Source organism: Etheostoma cragini, chromosome 7, assembly GCF_013103735.1.
Source record: "Etheostoma cragini isolate CJK2018 chromosome 7, CSU_Ecrag_1.0, whole genome shotgun sequence".
NCBI classification, from domain to species: Eukaryota; Metazoa; Chordata; class Actinopteri; order Perciformes; family Percidae; genus Etheostoma; species Etheostoma cragini.
This window is the reverse complement of record NC_048413.1, coordinates 12,403,328-12,415,017: the sequence shown is the minus strand read 5'-3', so window position 1 is coordinate 12,415,017 and position 11,690 is coordinate 12,403,328. Positions and strand designations below refer to the sequence as shown.

At 42.5% G+C, this 11,690-nt stretch overlaps 1 long non-coding RNA gene across 1 annotated transcript in view; it reads left to right on the top strand.

Annotated features, from left to right (window-relative positions):
- Nucleotides 1-9,575, top strand: part of LOC117947505 — a 29,748-nt gene extending 20,173 nt beyond the window's left edge. The window contains exon 3 of the long non-coding RNA XR_004657252.1: nt 9,534-9,575. This is a non-coding gene — a long non-coding RNA (uncharacterized LOC117947505). The remainder of the gene's footprint in view (nt 1-9,533) is intronic.
- Nucleotides 9,576-11,690: the final 2,115 nt, after the last annotated feature.

The following is an 11,690-nucleotide window of genomic DNA, read 5'->3' as shown; positions in this document are numbered from 1 at the left end:
CATCCTCTCCTTAATATAGAGCAGTTGCCCTGTCCCATGTGCAGAAAAAAATAACCAAAGCATGATGTTACCCCCCCCACCCCCCATGCTTCACAGTAGGGATTGTGTTCTTGGGATTGTACTCATCATTCTTCTTCTTCCGAACACAGTGACCAAATTTTTTTATTTTGGTCTCATCTGAGCACATGACTTTCTCCCATGACTCCTTTGGATCATCCAAATGGTCATTGGCAAACTTAAGACGGGCCTTGACATCTGCTGGTTTAAGCAAGGGAACCTTCCGTGCCATGCATGATATCAAACCACAACGTCTTAGTGTATTACCAACAGTAACCCGGGAAACGGTGGTCCCAGCTCCTTTCAGGTCATTAAGCAGCTCCTCCCGTGTAGTTCTGGGCTGATTTCTCACCTTTCTTTGGATCATTGAGACCCCACAAGGTGAGATCTTGCATGGAGCCCCAGTCCGAGGGATATTGACAGTCATGTTTAGCTTTTTCCATTTTCGAATGATTGCTCCAATAGTGGACCTTTTTTCACTAAGCTGCTTGGTAATTTTCCCGTAGCACTTTCCAGCCTTGTGGAGGAATACAATTTTGGGTACTTTCCGGTTATCTCAACCTCATTTTTCCGCCAGTTATCTCGACCGTTATCGCCAGTTTTTGTCGAGTGTTATCTCATTCCCGGCTAGAAAGATGAACCTCTTTAGCCTGCAAACTACTGAGGAGGAAGCTGTGAAATTCTTTCAAGATCGTGTTCTACTACCAAAAGAACGAAGATGCAAGAACGACCATCTAATGAAGCTGTACTTTGGCAAAGAAATCTTCTGGAAGTGCACACTCAGGGCCTGCTATCAGAAGATCAATATTCGCAACGGCAACTGGTTTGCTCAATCTCGTCTTCCATTCGTTACAGTCGCGCGATTCATCTACATCTGGGCCTGGGAAATGACATAACGGAAGCTGTGCAATAGGAAGCTTGGGATCAATAAGGACACAACAACAGACTGGAGTTACTATCTGAGACAAGTCTGCGTGGAGACTTTACTGGCGAAGGATCGAGGACAAATTTGCGGTGAAGGGGTTGATCGTGGAAATTGATGAGTCACTTTTCACCAAGTGCAAGAACAATGCCGGCCGGGTGCTACCTCAACAATGGATCTTCGGAGGGATATGCCGCAAAACCAAGGAATGCTTTCTCATCAAAGTGCCGGATCGAAGTGCGCCTACTCTACTGACTGCAATCAAGGAGAACATTGCCGAGGGGACCATCATCTACTCAGACAGCTGGAAGGCCTACAAGACACAAGAACTGGAGTGGGCTGGATTTGAGCACTTCAAGGTCAACCATCGTTACAATTTTGTGAATCCCAAGACAGGCGCACACACTCAGACCGTGGAAAGGATGTGGGGATCAGCAAAGTGGAGGAATAAGAAGCACAGAGGCACAGATAGTCACTTCCTAAAGTCTTACTTGGCCGAGTTCATGTGGAGAAGCGGTATCGGCGAAAAGAATCCGTTCTATGCTACTCTGTGTGACGTGAAGAATCATTGGCCGCTTGCTATTGGACAATAAAAAGATTTTTTTTTCAAATGAGGTCATTAAATAATTCATTGTTTTGATGGGGTCGAGATAACCGGAAAGTACCCAATTTTGTCTATGGTGTCTTTGGACAGCTCTTTGGTCTTGGCCATGTCAGTAGTTGGATTCCTACTTATTGTATGGGGTGGACAGGTGTCTTTATGCAGCTAACTACCTCAACAGGTACATCTAATTCAGGATAATAAATGGAGTGGAGGTGGACATTTTGAAGGCAGACTTGGAGGTCTTTGAGGGTCAGAATTCGAGCCAATAGATAGGTGTTCAAATACTTATTTGCCGCTCCTCATATAAATAAATAGTTAAAAAATCATGCTTTCATAATCATGATTTCTGGATTGATATTTTTAGATTATGTCTCTTACAGTGGACATGCACCTTAGATGACAATTTCAGACCCCTCCATAATTTCTAAGTGGGAGAACTTGCAAATAGCGGGGTGTTCAAATACTTCTTTTCCTCACTGTGTGTGTGTGTGTGTATATATATATATATATATATATATATATATATATATATATATATATATATATATATATATACACACACACACACACACATATAAGGGTAGGGCTATAATACAGTACACTGTTACAGTGTCATCCGTATGAACAGCGTGAGATGAATAAACTAAAATATACCTGCACTATTTTTTCATGCTGTATATAATAATGTGTGAGAAAAATTGAGAATATATACAGTATAAAGTGTGTTCATATATATATGTACTGTGTAAAAAAAATGGAATAAACCATTGTTACCATGATATGAATGTAATTCAATGGAAAAGATATTCCCATACCAACAGTTGAACCCAGGCCACTTGGGTGAAAAAACGGAATCCTAACTGCTACTCCATCTGGGAATCAAACACTTGTTCTTTGGTTACTATACACTCTAACCATAGGTCAAATGCTCAACCCTGGACTGACGCGTCAGCCACATTACTGCAGCTGAAGCATCTAACCGACAGTCAGCTTTATGATCTGAAGTCCAATTTGTAGCTTTGCATCCACATAGCATCTGTGTTGGTACGCACACTCTATAATAATTAAATGGGCCAGTCCATAACTATTTAGGCCGTTAATTGATATCTTTCATTAATATTGTAAGCAGAAGAGAATACAATATATCATTAGAACATGACATATATTTAAACAACATCTTACTGTTTACGATCGTAGAACAACAACAGAACAAAAACAAGTAAGAGTAAACCTGGCTCTCAGAAGCATAACTCACACATCTACAAAAATCTGTAAAAGGATGCGCTGTCCTGTCAGCCCATAGCATATAACCAATGCCAGTGACAGAAGGGGGCATGATGCCGTTTCCAGCTGAGTAGTTTTAACTTGCGTTTGGACTGGCCTGGGGATCCAGAGTGGAGCAGAGGCCGAGCGTGGTGTGCTGCCGGAAGGATGGTGCATCTGAGCGTTGGAGGGTGAAGAAGGATTGCCTTTCAAGAATTACGAGCCATTAAATCAGAGCCTGGAAATCTCAAGGTTCCCCAAGACTGCTGCACAAGGAATCTGGGCTTGGAGAAATATTGTTTATGGTTTAAAAAGCCTGGCGATGGATTTATAAAAGAAACATTCATCATTGCAGGAAAACGGAACAAAACATTCCGGAAATAAATACTCACTCTATAGGTATACTTGTCACCCAGACAGCACAATAACAAGTGAATTGGGAGGGAGATCCTTCATTTACTGGCAGCTGGCCCCCAACCGTGTGTGTGTGTGTGTGTGTGTTTGTGTGTGTGTGTGTTTGTGTGTGTGTGTGTGTGTGTGTGTGTGTGTGTGTGTGTGTGTGTTCACAGGGGTTTGTGAGAGTCTTATTGTGCAATGAAACCGATTAGTATTTTAGATCTTAATGTCCCAAGGTGTTTTAATTTACACATGAAAGAATATCATAAAAGACTGTTTAAAAACAATATGGATGTTTTGGACCACATAGTAATATCCTGTATGGTTGTAAACAATAATTTGTCCATCATATCCCGTTTGACGTGCCTATACAAGTGAGTCCTCCAGTAAACATAATTACCGATATTGATTATTTCCGGCCATACCGTCCCTGGAATAGAAAAATATGGCTTCGGTGAAGTAGCATTTTACAGGAAGGTGATGGGTTTTGGTCGGTTTGCGACCTTGACACAGTGTGAAAAATCTATGCTGTGGTCTTAGTGCTGTCTGGCATAAGGGGTGCACTGAACCTTGTAAATACACTGTTGTTATCCCCTGTAGTCCAGTGGTAATTTGATATTAGTGTTGACGCTGGTGTTGGTTTTTGTAACGGTCTGTTTGATCTTGGCGTAATATAATACAATATTTTGATAATCCTCATTCTTGTAGAACCTTCCACATACAGTAAGTGCTACAACTAATTATTGTCATTATCCATGAATCTGCTGATTACCTGCTTGCTTAATCTTCCGTCTTTTAAAATGTGGGTGGTGAAATTGGGTGGTGCTGATGTAGTGGAGACACGTGCCTTTGGTCTGGGAGATCAGGGTTTGATTCCCACTGCGATACATCAACCAATGTGTCCCTGAGCAAGACACTCAACCCCTAGTTGCTCCAGAGGCATGCAACCTCTCATATATTGCAAATTTTAAAGCTTTCAAGGTCTTTAAATGTAAGATTTGCATACTTGGAGAGTAATGCTTAACTTATAGTCAGTCTTTGCTGGTTATAATATTTGAAATAAAGGTAATTCCACTGTGATCTGCTTGTTTTACACAGATTTCTTTTCCTCAGTACTATGTTGGCGTGTTCACAGTCCCCCTAAGGAATGGCACATGCTGTGGCCGGGCATTCGTGAAAGTATTGATTAATGAATCTATAAGATTATGCATATTGATGAGTGATTATTTGATCAATGCCACATTCTTACAAACCCTTGTCCTCATGGGGATTTATGACCGGAAGAAAGTGTCAGTGGAATGAAAATGCGAGTACAGAAACAAATAGAGCTAAAAAACGCGACAATGATGGAGTGGTGTTACAGGAAAAAGAAGCGTGGGAGAATTCCCCATTTGAACTACACGTGTAAGTATGTTAGGGCAGCATATGTGGGCGTAGAGATAAGTGTGTGAGGGCTCATGCAAACGCAAAGCAATAAATAAGTATTTATGTGTCTCAGTGTCCAGGAAGGCGTGGTGCTGACTGTTGGCGGGCAGGCATGTGTGTATGTGTGAGCCCGAGTGTGTCTGTGTGTGTTTGATGGATGGGCTGGCAGGGCAAGGCCGTGGATAAGAGTGCAAACAAACTGGGTAATAAATGAGAGCGACAGAGGAGCAGTGATGGGGCCCACTCCCAAGCTCCTGATGCATGCCGACCAGTACCGGCAGCCATTTGTATTAGAGAAATGAGGAAGCTGTCACTGGGATGAAGAGACAATGTTCATCCTAAATAGTAAAAAGGTATCTCTCTCTTTCTTTTTCCCTCCCTCTATCTCTTCCTGGCCCTCTCTGTCTCTCACACACACACACACACAAACACACTCACACAAAAACACACTTGCACTGTGGGTTTCAGCTCAGCAGGGGACTAATCAGGGCGAGGTAGGGTGCTAATGTAGGCCATAACGAGTGGAGTTCTCAGTGACACATCATACACCACTAGCTCTGTTTGCGGAATGCACAGTGGTGGAGCTGCTGCTTGTAACACACACATACACACACACACACACACACACACACACACACACACACACACACACACACACACGCACACACAGCCTAGTGGTACCTGAGGACAGCAACTTCACAACAAAACCAAAGAGGGTGTACGTTTTGGTGGATGAAGTTGAAGTGTGCAGAACTGGGGAGTTACTAGGCGCATCATTTTTAATTTTAATTTGTTTATTAATCCCCAGTGGGGAAATTACAATTTTCATTCATCATTTTACCCTAGTAGATTCCAGGGAGAAGTACCATAATGCAGTTACTGCTTGCTTTCAGATTAAGATTTTACATTAAAAACACGATAAGATAAAATAACACAATACTAATAAAAATGCTTATGCAATACACTAATTTAACTCTTTAGTAGAAAGTTATGTAGCTCCAGTATGATCCTTAAATATTTTTGGTCCTTAAATCCCAGTTTAATGCTTTAAACCTTATTAACTTCTACTGAAATATGAAATACTGAAATATTTGAAGGCAGGAATTTTATTTGTAATATGATATTCTTCCATTGTGGTATGGCTACTAAAAAAAGGATTCATCTGTGGGTGAGAGGAAGAGAACGAAGAAGTGGAAGCTGGAAAAGCAGTGCTGCATGAGAGGACACTCCAGGACAACACTCTGTTTGTGTGCATGTAGTTGTGTTTGCCATTAGTTTGTTATTTGCGTGTGTGCTAAATCTGGGTGCGCAATCTTTCACGGCTGTGACGGCCAGTGTTCTCTGTGCCACCCAGACGCTAGAAGTACAGCCTCGCAAGGCAATGGGGGCAGGCTGCATGTGCATGCTTTATTTATTTATTTGTGTGTGCGTATGTGTGTGTATCACAGCACAGGTACAGCTGGGGAAGGAGGAATTTGGGCTTGCAGCTGCGCGGGGATAATTAATGTGGACGGAGTGGTACATAAATAAATCAGTGCCTCTCGCAGCCTCAACAGGACTTTTCTGTTTAGGGTCAAAATCTTCCCACTCTGCACTGGATTGATCATGCCTGCAAGCAGAGGCGAGGTACAGGCGGCAGGGGCGCAAGCTGTATTTGTGTGTGTTTGTGAGTTTGTTTTGTGTGTGTGTGTGAGTTGCCTATGTGTGCCCTGTCACAAAGAAGCTGCAAGGCTATTTTTTCCCGCTACACCTCCATCCTCAGCATTGTAATCTCTTAGAGGACAAACAGAACAACAGAAAGTCATAATTTTCAGTTGTATAATTAGCCCCACCCTCTTTGCAACAGTGATAAATTGGGGAACCTTTTGTTTGCATTTGTCATGCTGTGGTGGCATTGTCACAGATGTGAGAACGTGTGATGCAGAGGTGCGAGGGGTCAATGCATGCACGGATGGGTGCGAATGCAGGTTTATGATGAGATGTTTCTGTGTGGGTTTTTGGGCCTCTGGCAGTTTTCTATCCTTCTCATTTTTCTCTGTACATAAATATTTTGCACCAAGGCCTCTCTGGTTGAGCTGCCCCCGGTATAGAGTGCTTATCTCCGCCTCTCGCTGCAATCTCTGACAGCTGGTCTGCTGTTCTAGTCCAGTGCAGATCTACGTCCTATTCTGTCCACTCCTATCTCCCAGACTGATAACCTCTGATTGATCTCATCACCTCCCTCATCTATTATTCATGCTAGCTTTTTGTCCTGATGGAGGAAGGGCAAAAAGTGGAAAGGAGACACTACCTGTTTGCTGGGACTTCTGTTTGGCTTGTAGGCACAGAAACAAGCCTACTCACAATTAGAAAGTTTTTTTTGCCTTCTGACTCACCCAGCCCCAAACATGTGTTCATAGATATCCCCAACCTGATTGATCTGTATAATGGAATGGAATAGCTTTGGAATTGCCGCCCCATGGGGGTACACAGAGATGAGCACAGGGACAGAGAGACATGTACTTACGGCTGTTTGGGGAGGAAATTAATGGTGCATTTTTTGTTTTTATAATGTGATTTAATGATGCAATTCGTCTAATAAAAAGAACATTTTTTAACATTTACACGTTCATTTACACATTCCCTACTTCACAGAGGGAAACCCAGTGGGCCAATACAAACATCTCGCTCCTGTCACCCACTCAGAGCGCTGCAGGCCTTTTTATTGCATTGTGATGGATGATTTCAGTTTGGCATTTTTCTCCACCGCGCAGCAACCAAATACACCCCCTCCCCATTTGGGTGCATAAGGAGGCCATCCTATATTCACAAAGCCGACATCTAATGCATATTGAGTGTGTTTTGTAAAGGATCATTTGATTGTCTTGTAAATGAAGCTTTGTCTCTCAGCTGCTAATTTAGCCACATTCCATCTCATTAGAGGAGAAGGAGAACAAACGACAAAGGCCTTCTCTGATAAATAACCCTTCTTTGATTTTAAACAGCCATCACTGCTGCTCAAATGCCAATAGTTTAAATAGTAGCAGATTATAGGGATGTATAGACAAATACAGACTTTCCTCCCAGTGTCTGGCTCTTTCTATACCTTTTCCTCTCACCACTTTCCTCCACTTTCCCACCCTGTCCCTCTATCTCTTTAGAGGATGTGCAAGTGTATCTGGTTTCCTGGAGCGTTTAGCACCTTAGCCACAAAACCCAGACAGGAAGCCCACTCTATTTGCAATGTATCAATTGCTCTGAACAACACTCCCTGTACCTCCACCTCCCTTCAATCTGCAGCTGGCTCAGCACACACTTCTCACATACCTTCACATGTAAGCACGCAATCAAATTCTCAAATGCGCACAAGGATTTTTCCTTTAACGTTTAGTACTGTGACTATGCTGTATCCACGGATGGAGTCTTCATCTCCCCTAACAGACACACACACACACACACACACACACACACACACACACACACACACACACACACACACACACACACACAGAATCTGACCTTGGCTCCAGTTAGTCCCGGGGTTCATCCTCCGGCTAAGCTGGCAAGTCAAATGGGTCCGGCAGCCAAGACAGCAGCCCCAGTCCCTGCAAGGCTGCTGTCATCTGTTACACAGACAGACACGCAGAGGGACAAAAGCAGTCACAGCTTAGAGAACAAGAGAACTCAAGCTTTAGAATATAACAATACAGAGAGGTAAATGGAGATAAGACAGTGTAGACTTTGTGTTTGTCTTTACTTTGTTGAATGGGTGAGTGTAAATGCAGGTGTGTGGGACAGCTGCATTTCTTGCATGTTAACACAAATGTATGTATCTGTGTGCGTGCAAGTGTTTATACGACTTCACGCACAATGCGTGCGTGCGTGCGTGTGTGCGTGTGTGTGTGCGTGTGTGTGTGTGTGTGTGTGTGTGTGTGTGAGTGTGAGTGTGAGAATCAGCGCCTGAGGTGATGCCTTTTGAAAGGCACTTTAGAAATTAAAGCAGTGCCACTGTTCTGTAATGGGGCTTAAATGATCCAGAAAACACAAGATATATTGAGCATTTAATGAAACATACAGCACACTCCTTAATTCTGCTCTCAGCTTCACCAAAGTGTCTGCCAAACCTGCTTTATGCCTAATACACAGATTTCTTTTTATTTATGTAATACCTACATTGTTTTTTTGGTGTTTATTTTTTAATACATTGAATACGTATCTTCATACATTATTTTCTACAAATGTAGATAGTATAAAAATAATAGCTTGTCGTTTGGAATTATTCTGTACTATTACCGGCACCAATACCAAAACAATACTTTTTGTACTCTTAGAAATAAAAATATATTTTTCTGCAAAGCCCAATTTTTTTCATTTAACAAAAGCCGCCAAACTTCTCAAATGTCAAATGTTGTATAAACATTTCAGTTTCAATTTAGGATTTTAATCAGGAATTTTTCAACCAAAGAATAAGATTACAAATCTCACCAAACCAAAGGCTTTGCTTCATTCAGCTTTTAGTACTTAACAGTTTTTATGGAAATATTTTATACCAGACATATACAGTATACATATATGTATATGTGTATATATATATATATATATATATATATATTCCAACTGAATGTTCTGCTAAGTGTTAGTCTTGTATGGTCAGGTTGGGTGCACACCACATACTTTAGTTCAGAAACCTCCCCTATTCGTTTCACTGTAGAGCGCAGAGAAGCAGTCATGCTCTTCCTCATTGTCTGTGAATGTCCTTTGCGGTTTGGCCATACATTAATAATGTAAAGGTAATGATCTCTAGACTAAAGGCCCTGTCCTGTCTTGTCCCCCCACGCCCTGTCCCTCTCTTTCTCTCTCCCCGTTCCTCCCCCTGTCTGTCTGTAGACCGGGTCGTGCAGAGAAGAGGATGAGTGTGGGCCAATGACGGTGAGTCAGAGAAACAGGAATTCCTGGCTGTGCTGTAGAAACATCGCAGGCACCGTTTTGCCTCATTGATTACTCGAGGAAAAGAGGAAGGGAGCACAGAATCATTCTGAGAAAACATTTCCTCTCTGCCTTTTCCCTCTCCCTTTCCTTCCTTCCCTCCTGAAGTTTGGTCTTACAGAATGATGGATGAGGAACTTGCACTGTGGCCTCCGATGCCCTCTCCTCTTTCTCTCTCCTTATCCTCCTCCTCTTCTTCCTACACACACTCTCAAACACACACACACACACACACACACACAGATAATCTGACCTTGGCTCCAGTTAGTTTGGGGGTTCATCCTCACACACAGACACACACACGCACGTAGACGCACAGTGTTAGTGAGTGATGGATGCAGAGCTGGCAGTGTGGCAGTAATGGCAGACACCCAAAACTACACTGCCACTTATTCATTTGTCTCTGTATTCACATCTTTATTTATATGGCTGTCCCCATACCAACATCTAAATATAGATATACCTAGTGAAAAACCAAGCTTTTCTTACAGAAACTGTCAAATCCAATGCTTTTTTCTGAACTAAAAGTTTATACGTGCCTTGTCAGGCACAGTATTTGCATTGTTTAGCTTGCAAATATGTGGTATATAATTGTTAGAAGTTCACATTTTTTTCATAACTTGATTTATATTACCGGTAGATCAGTATTGTGTCTGCAGTTTTAACACATTACCTGAAACGCAGTTTTTGGAGCTCACATCTCTGTCCTCCAATAGAATGATGGACAGCAGGCCGCTTACACAACATTACACATTATTAATCATGTTCACACTGTCTGATGGTGGTGGTGGGGTGGGGTGGGGGGGCAACAGCACAAAGATGAGATGGAGCAGAGGAGGACAACGATGAAGAAAGAGGAGGAAGAGGGGGGAGTTGAGGCAAAAGAGGAGGGTTAGAAAGCCACAAATAACTACCATCAATCATCAAGCAGTCAACATTTTCACATGTTAGGATGGCCTGTTGTTGGCAACAGCCTGGGATCTATGTGTGTATAGGGTATTTTGAATGTCTGCATGTGTGTTTGCTCTGTCTTGCCCAGCCTGGACTTCTCCCTTTCTCACTGTCTTCGTCTCTCCTTAAACTGACGGCACAAACAACAACAGTTGAGAAATCACCCTCGTCAGCAGTAAGCTGGCAGGTGTGTTAACTCCCCCAGTACCAAATTAGGATGTGCAAGATTGCAGAAACGCCTCGGCTCTCATATCTCCCTTTTTAATCACAAACATTTACATGAGCCTGGATGGAAACACACATTAGGCTTTAGCCAAGGGTTTGCTTTGGATGCCGGGCAAGGCTTTGTATCACACTAAACCCCCCCCCCCCAAAAAAAAATAAAATAAAACTAACTGGGATCTTTGCCTGCTAGCCTGAGAGAAAATCCCCAAGTCAGCTTTCTTCTGGGGTGCTGTAACCTATTGATTTACAGAAATGTTTTTGCCCCAAAAATAGGTAAATCATCCAAATCTCAAATCTGATCTCCCATGATTGAACCAAGGAAAAATGTAAGTGATGGCCTATAGGAAGTTACAGATAAAGTGTGAACTTCTCTTGCAGTTTATAAGAATATGTTGCTTGTAGGGCTGCACAATTAATCAAATTTAAATCAAGATCATGATTTTTGGCTTCCCACGATTAAATTTGTGCGATTGAGCAATATTTTAATTGCGTCATTCTGTCCATAGAACTCTACATATGTTACATGACCCATTTCTTCAGTAAAGCCGGGCCTGTGTTTGGATCTCTCCTCTTACTCTCCACGCAGGCCCGCCCCCATTCACTCACACACGGCTCCCAGCAACAGAGACACAGCGCCTCATTTCTGACATTTGTCCACAGTTTTAATTGTTTTTAACACAGCTGTATGAGAGGCAAACCTGTATTTGGAGCAGTGTTTTTGCTGGTAGGTCTCTGCAATCGCGGCCGCCACGGCAGAAAACACAGAAGAAGTTATTGAATGCAACTAACTTCAATTCGTAGTAATAGCGTGTGACACGGAGCCTGCTGGACCTGGGCGAGAGATGTGACCAAAGGCTAGAATATCATAGTTCAAAAAAATGC